Source organism: Mesoplodon densirostris, chromosome 17 (genome assembly GCF_025265405.1).
Source record: "Mesoplodon densirostris isolate mMesDen1 chromosome 17, mMesDen1 primary haplotype, whole genome shotgun sequence".
Classification (NCBI taxonomy): Eukaryota; Metazoa; Chordata; class Mammalia; order Artiodactyla; family Ziphiidae; genus Mesoplodon; species Mesoplodon densirostris.
In genome coordinates, this window is record NC_082677.1 from 57,324,151 (window position 1) to 57,332,207 (window position 8,057).

At 33.4% G+C, this 8,057-nt stretch overlaps 1 non-coding gene across 1 annotated transcript; it reads right to left on the reverse strand.

The window, feature by feature from the left end:
• Nucleotides 1-6,537: 6,537 nt before the first annotated feature.
• LOC132477814 (U6 spliceosomal RNA) lies at nt 6,538-6,644 on the reverse strand. The gene has a single exon (XR_009530320.1). It is a non-coding gene; the product is annotated as a U6 spliceosomal RNA (small nuclear RNA).
• Nucleotides 6,645-8,057: the final 1,413 nt, after the last annotated feature.

The window sequence follows — 8,057 nt, forward strand, 5'->3', positions numbered from 1 at the left end:
AGCGACTAAAGTGAGGGTGTAGCTGCTTTTTCTTTCAGTATAAATGAAATATGAGTTTGCCAAGGATGTGGAATAGAAATTTAGGATCTCTTAACTATCTTGAACAAGTTGCATTTAAATTTGATGAGATAATACTTCACCTATAGGAACAAAATATAATTTACCTAGTGTAGCTCATTCCCTCAAAGTTGAAAGGCTTATTAAATGTTGCATTACGTAAAAAGTTTTGAAGTCTATTATAAAAAAATGATGTCTGTTATGTCTTCACTGTTCTAAGACTGATTTTTAATATGGCTCTCTATCCACTAATTTCAAAGTCAGATCAGAGCTTAATCAGTCTTTTCTTTCTCTTCCCTGGTAGAGGAGCATTTGTAAAACTAGATGAGACTCTGATCTAAATTAACAATTAAATTTCAAAGTGCAAAACCCAGCAATGCAGGTACTGAGTGAAGAATTTGATAAAGCCAAGTAGTTTTGAAATTAGTAAAAAAAAAAAAAGGGAAACTACAAAGTGAAAAATGGAACATAAAAGGTTAAAAAAGAAGTCTGTCTGAGCTTTTTCACTCAGGGCCAAAGTGACTTTCTAGTGCAGTGATAAACAGGAATTATGAAACAAAATGATGTTAAAATCACAAGGAAAAATAAAAAGCATTGTCACATTACCCCATCTCTGTGCCTTATTTCATATCTATCAGCCTCAGCACAAATGATAATTATAAGCAGATGTTTTGCTGAATATTTCTTCTTTTGTGAGAAATAAGAAAGTTAGGGAATAAATATAAATAACTGCATTGAAGAGAAATCAAAAGATAGATTTCGAGCTAGGCATAAAGTCATGTTAAGCTTAATGCCTTCTGAAGAATTTTCAGTGGTATAAGTTATCACACAAAAGGGCCCATAATAATGTAACAGTTTTCAGATATATATTTTTAATCTCTGAGGAAAAGACTGGTAAACAATGCAAGCAATACAATTAAATATAATCTTAACAACTCTGTGGTAGTATTTTAAAATCGTCTGATATTTTATAAAAAATGTTAAAAAGATCTGGTGTCTATTATATTACATCCTTCTGTTAATGAGAAAACCTGGAATACACTATTGAAATGTACAATTAAATATTCAATTCACTCTAAAAACAATTTTGGGAGAGTAGTAATTGACACAAGCTTGTGAAACTGGGTTAAAATTTTCTGTGTCTCTAATTGTAATTCACATATATTAGTCAGTGGAAACAGCCATTAATAAATCTTCTAAAGTTTAAATCATTCAGTTAAAGTTAATTATGCCCTAAAACTTTGCCAGTATATGTTAGGTCTGAGAATAAGTAAAGGAAGAAGAGGCCCTGTTTTTAAACAACTCAAAATATTGTGGAAAAGAAAAACAAGCAGAAAATAAAAATTCTATATAAACCTAGATGCATGAACAAGGTTAACAGTTCAGCATGGAAAGAAATGCACGATTTCAGTGCACACTGGACTCTGCTGACTAAAATGCAACTGGGAATCATCAGTGTGGCTGCCAAGGCTCTGCCTGATCTGGCTCCCAAGTTACATGACCCTTGATTATTCTTCAACCTGTATTATATTGATATTATGTGCACTCACAATATCTTAGCCACACCGTTCTTCTGTCCATTGTCTATTCTGTCCATTGTCTATTCTACAGGCTAGGATTATTCCCCTCACTTGGAACTTTTGCACTTTCTATATTCCTTTATACTAAAATAACTTCTTTACGATTCTTTCCATAGGCAGCTCTTTATTTTTTTCTAGGTCTCATTGTCGGTATCAACCCCTCAGAAATGCTTTCTCCATCTTACTATCTGAAGCAGCCCCTCTGCCTGTTATTTTGAATAGTTGGACTCTTTCTGTTTTTCTGGAAATTCTTTATCTGTTTCTTTATGCGGTTGTCGGTTGTCTTCTCCTCTAGAATAGATGCACTATGAAGGCATTTTTTTGTCCTGCTATCCTCAATTCTTAGTGCAGTACCAAGAAGCCCCAGTTTCCTCATTTGTAAAATAGGGATAAGTTATAATATGATTTCATGGGGATGATTTTTTGAATTAAATAAGAAAATGCATCTAAATATTTAAAAGAATGACTATAGTAACTGCCAAAAAATATATATTTTTTCACACCTAAATTTCTGTGCTGATAATCTTCTACATGCTACAAATGTTTGGCTGCAGAGGGGAAAAAATACTGTATTTAAAATACATTCAGTATATAGAGATAACAAAAGTTTCATATTTTATATACAATAGATACCAATGATATAATTTATACACATAATGGACATTATACATGTATACAATAATAATCAGTGTTATAAATATCAGATATTACATATCTATCCAAATACTAGATGTAATTCTTTATGATGTGAATAAAATTTTGTGTTAAATATCATCACATCAATGATAAAAATGACTAAAATAAGCACATAATACTTCTGACTCTCTCTTTATACATATATATTCAATTTAATGGGATGGTCTTGTGAAAGAATAAAATTGGTCTTAAATGTAATTAAAATTGTAAGTTAAAAAATGCTATTATGAAGCAAATGTAAAGCAAAAAAGAAAATAATTTGTCTTTTACTAAATTTCCAATTTTAGGATGACTTCTTTTATTCTTATTATCAGAGTTTCTGTAAAAAAATAAATGAGTATAATGATGAGCAATTACAGAATGAGATATCTTTGGAAATCAAATCAGCCTGTATCATTACTGCTTTCTTGAAAAACTGATACGGTAATTGTTAGAATAATACCTGAACCTGTGGTGAGCTTATGATCTTACAATTACATGGGGAAGGCAAATGAGAGCAGTTATAAATATTGCACCACTTGCCTCTCACAAAAAATGAAAAAATGAAAAAAATAGTAAATTCGAAGAATAGAAAAATTCTATTACTTTTTAAAAGAGCTTTTTATTAAGAAGAACATAATTTCCATTACTGTACCTTATAATTACCTTAAAATTGGCAAAATCATGGTTGTAAATGGAAGATAAGTTTAAAATGAAAAAACAGTCCTAGGTTGAAAGGATGCAGCACAAAACAGGGGATTCTTGTGAAGGGAGAGAGTATCAGTGGTGGGTGGGAAGTGGGAGGAAGATTTGAGGAAATACCTTAGATTCACATTTTACACCAAAAAACCCCCACAGACAAACAAAAAACCCTCAAGCACACCATTAGACTACCCTGAATAATCTTTTCTGAAACATAATGTTTTAAAATATATTCAAAATGTCACTCTTTCATTTGAACATTAATTAAAGTCGTGGTATTTAATTTTCCTAACTTTATAAAAAGTAATGAAATTAATGTGACATTCTGTGTTTTATCTTCTCCCCATCTTCACCCCATCATAGTTCATATGATCACTTTCTCAATAACACTTTCTACTTCTGTTGAATGCTCTCTCAATTAATTAAGTTTTCTTGTTATTTTGAATACTAGTTATCTATGCTTCTTTAGTAATTTTATGCTCCATTTTCTCAATTAGTAGTTATAGCTACAGACAATATGCCACTAAGAGGAGGGTTCATAGGTTATAGATTATGATCTTCTTCTAAATGTGAGCTGACTGTTTAGATGCCATGTCCATAGTAAGAAAGAAAGAGAAACAGATTTATTGTGACCCTTTTCTTCTTTATATCTGCCTTCAGGTTTCTATCAGACTTAATTATGTTAATACAACAAATATTTTCAAATACAAAATGCCTTTGAGGAACAAAGAATAGAAGCAGTTGATAACTTAAAATGTCAGCCTTGTCTTTACTTTAAAAATATGTCAGATTTATGGGCTGGAAATTTTCTTTTTCAGAATCTTAATTTGTTAATCTGACACAAGCCTAGCCATATAGTTCAAAATAAGCTTATTTTTCCTTTTAATTTCTATAGAATTATTTTATATTACATTTTAAATTAAAAAATTTTAAATGGTCATTGTGAGGGACTTAATACTGTACTTTGTAAGGAAAATATCTTTTGCTTAAAATACTGGGCTCACTGGGCTCACTGAATCTGTGGTAAAGTTGAAATATTGTCAAGATCTAGAGATCAGGGATTCTAGGAAACACTCATCGTAAGGAATACACACCAACCATTTTCAAAGTTTACCTTTCGGAGAATATCCTTGAATTGGTCTACTATTTTTATCATAGTTTTTCCCACTGTTCCAGAAAAGAAGTGTATCTTGATTAACTTCTGGAGTATACACACTAGTATGAAAAGTAATTCTCTACCCAAAAAGAAACTTGAATTTTTAATCAAGAGATAATTTGGGGCCAGTAAAAATAATTCACAACCATAATAGCCTCTTTCACTTCCCAACATTCTTTTAAACTATTATCTCTGATATCTCATGAGTAACCCAATCATTTAATCTCTCAGTGGCTACAGCAGGTAGGTTTTTTGTTGTTGTTGTTGTTTGTTTTTTAATCATGAAGGCAGTGTAAATAGATTCAGATGAGATTCAGCAGAAAGTAACTTCATATGTTATTGGTGAGGTAACCAAAATACCAGTAAACCTCTACAAAAATTTTCATACGGTAATTAACAGAATTCCATCCAAAATAACACGAAGGAATTAGTCTGGTGAAGACACAATTGCCACAAATATAGAACACTGTACCCTGCAGATTTTACCAATTAAATTGAACATGATATTGCTGTGAGGTCCACTACTACTGCACCACAAATACTGGATGGTGCTACAACTGTGCAAATATGACGTCAAATAGACAAGCAGTGAAAGAAAACTAGATAAATTAGATTACAGCAAAATTTAAATCCTTTGTGCTCTAATTGCCACCATCAAAAAGTGAAAACATTTGGGAAAAAAAACTTCAAATCACGTATCTCACAAGGGACTTTGATCCAGAAAATATAAAGAACTCTTACAACTCAATAATAAAAACACAACCAATAAAACGACAAACCAATAAAACCTGGGCAAATGCATATTTATGGAATCTAAAAAAAAAAAAAGGTACTGATGAACCTAGTGACAGGGCAGGAATAAAATATGTAGACAGAGAGAATTGACTTGAGGACATGGGGAGGGGGAGGGGGAGGGGGAAGCTGGGGTGAAGTGAGAGAAGCATCTACATACATATGTTACCAAATGTAAAATAGATAGCTAGTGGGAAGCAGCCACACAGCACAGGGAGATCAGCTCAGTGCTTTGTGACCACCTAGAGGGGTGGGATAGGGAAGGTGGGAGGGATGTTCAAGACAGAGCGGATATGGGTACATATGTATATATATGGCCGATTCACTTTGTTGTACAACAGAAACTAACACAGCATTGTGAAGCAATTATACTCCAATAAAGATGTATAAAATAAAAGTATTTAGAGTTTGAAATAAAAAAAACTGGGTGAAAGATTTAAATATGTTTTCCAAAATCAACTTCTCTAACTTTATATTAATTTTTTAATCTTTCATAAATACCCACATCTCTTTTATTTTTTTTTCCGGGCACCCTGTTCCCTACAAAATCACTGAGGAGCGGCAGGCGCCACTGGCCTGCTCAGAAACATCCAGGCCGGGAAGCCCTTCAGAGTCACTCTGTGTACGCCGAGTGTAGGGCAACACACGGCACTCGTCCTTGGGACAGCTAGATTTCCTCAGCCATCCAACAGCTGCAGGAAATCTGTTTGCTCACGTCCTACATGCCATGGAAGTCTGCCTCATTGCCCTCATCTGAGCTGTACTTAGGAAAACAATCTGCTTCTCATTCCTTCTAGGAACTCATACCCGAAGACCCCATAGCGACAGGAGTAAGTCGGCTTGCATTCCTACTGCAACTAAAGCACAGTTCTTTCTGTCATTCTGTAGGATTTTAGAAATGGCCAAGGCCCGATAGCTTTCCTAGCACGATCCTTGGACGAGGGAGCTCACTACATGCAGAACACCCTGTGAAGAAAAGTTGATTCAGGCAAGTGTGACCAGGGTGCCCCTAGAGTGTCTCATGACTTGTTAGCAATTGCAAGGATAGAGGCTGCGTGTTCACTGGAAATGGGGGCCTGATGGCCCAAGCCTTGCTTTCCCATTTTGAAATCTCCATTCATGCTGCCTTGAAGCTTCCGAAAAAAGTGTTTTTTTTATTATTTTTTTATTTTTTTATTAGTTTCTTCTTTATAACAAAGTGAATCAGTCATACATATACATCTGTTCCCACATCCCTTCCCTCTTGCGTCTCCCTCCCTCCCACCCTCCCTATCCCACCCCTCCAGGCAGTCACCAAGCACCGAGCTGATCTCCCTGTGCTATGCGGCTGCTTCCCACTATCTATCTACCTTACGTTTGGTACTGTATATATGTCCATGCCTCTCTCGCTTTGTCACAGCTTACCCTTCCCCCTCCCCATATCCTCAAGTCCATTCTCAAGTAGGTCTGTGTCTTTATTCCTGTTTTACCCCTAGATTCTTCATGACATTTTTTTTTCTTAAATTCCATATATATGTGTTATCATACGGTATTTGTCTTTCTCTTTCTGACTTACTTCACTCTGTATGACACACAAAAAATATGGAACACTTCACGAATTTGCGTGTCATCCTTGTGCAGGGGCCATGCTAATCTTCTCTGTATCGTTCCAATTTTAGTATATGTGCTGCCGAAGCGAGCACTACCCACATCTCTTGCACATTGGATTTCTTGCCACTTTTTGATGTTATGTTATTTTTTGATTTGCTTTTACATCCCCCAGGTCTTTTATTTATTTGCTCCTCCAAGTTAAAATGCAGAGGGAGAACTCCTATCATCCTGTAAAATTTCTACGTGCACTTCAAGACTAAGATCAAATATATTTCACTCATTAACATTCATGAAAACGTCTGTGGTGAAATTAGGCTCACCATTATTTTACCCATGTAGTAGTCTATTTGCATCTTTATATTGTTACTTATTTTTGTGGGTCATGTTTGTGTACGTAACTGCCTCTCTTTTGAAGGCACGCAAAATACCTTGGTTCTCACTTTTTGTGAGCTTTGTATTTCCCAGGAATCTAAACAGGGTCCTATAAATATAGAAGTTCAATAAATTTGAAGAATTGAATTCAGCACACTCATACCCAGTATTATTTAACAAATCAAGATATATTATTTCACACCTATATGTGAGGCAAATGTTAGTTATTACTTGGGAATACCTGGATGTATACTTTGCTTATGAACACTATACACTTTACAATTGTGTTTTGGAACATCCCCCTTTCCTAGGATATGGGGTTTATTAAGATTTATTAATTTTAAAGTTAAAATCTCTTGGTTGAAACAGGGGTATAAAAAGGTATTTCAGAAATAAATTTTAACAGAAGTTAAAATGATTTATATTTTTAAAGAAAGAAATTTCAAAACATTCATTACCAGGCAATTCCATAATATGATGTATTCATAAACTCTTCTATGATTTTAGTTTTAATTAAAACGTACATAAAGTGTTTAAACATGATTGGTGTGTATTTTCAGTATTATTCAATCATTAAATAAGCTGTGAGGAAAAATACTAACTTGAAGGCAGCAAATATATTCCTCCTACTTGTTTAAAAATAATCTCTACAAAATATTACATATTTAACATAGTGATTTTACAATAGTGTTCAGAAAACTCTGAAATATCAGGCAAGGTTCCTGGAAGTTTTCCTCTTGGAAAGTTAATTCAAAGCTCCCAGTGCTGTTTCCATCAGAAAAAAACAACTTTTACATACTCGCATTTCATTTTTTTTGTGTTTGAAATACAGTTTCACTGGTAAAATATTATTTGCAAATATTTAGCTTTATTAAATGATTGACAATAACCTCTGATATATGTGAATAAAATATTTGGTTCAAAATTATTTAAATATTTCAGTACAGTTTATTATCCCAGAATTAGCCCCATTATAATTTAACCACCTTTAAAAAAATATTTTGAAATAGTAGTTTTTGGGGATAAATAAATAAGCTATTATATAGAATACTGAAAATAATTTCCCTTAATTTTAAGGTGGCATATATACTAAATCTATGACATTTTATAGTAAAGTGTTAGGAGTTTTTAAA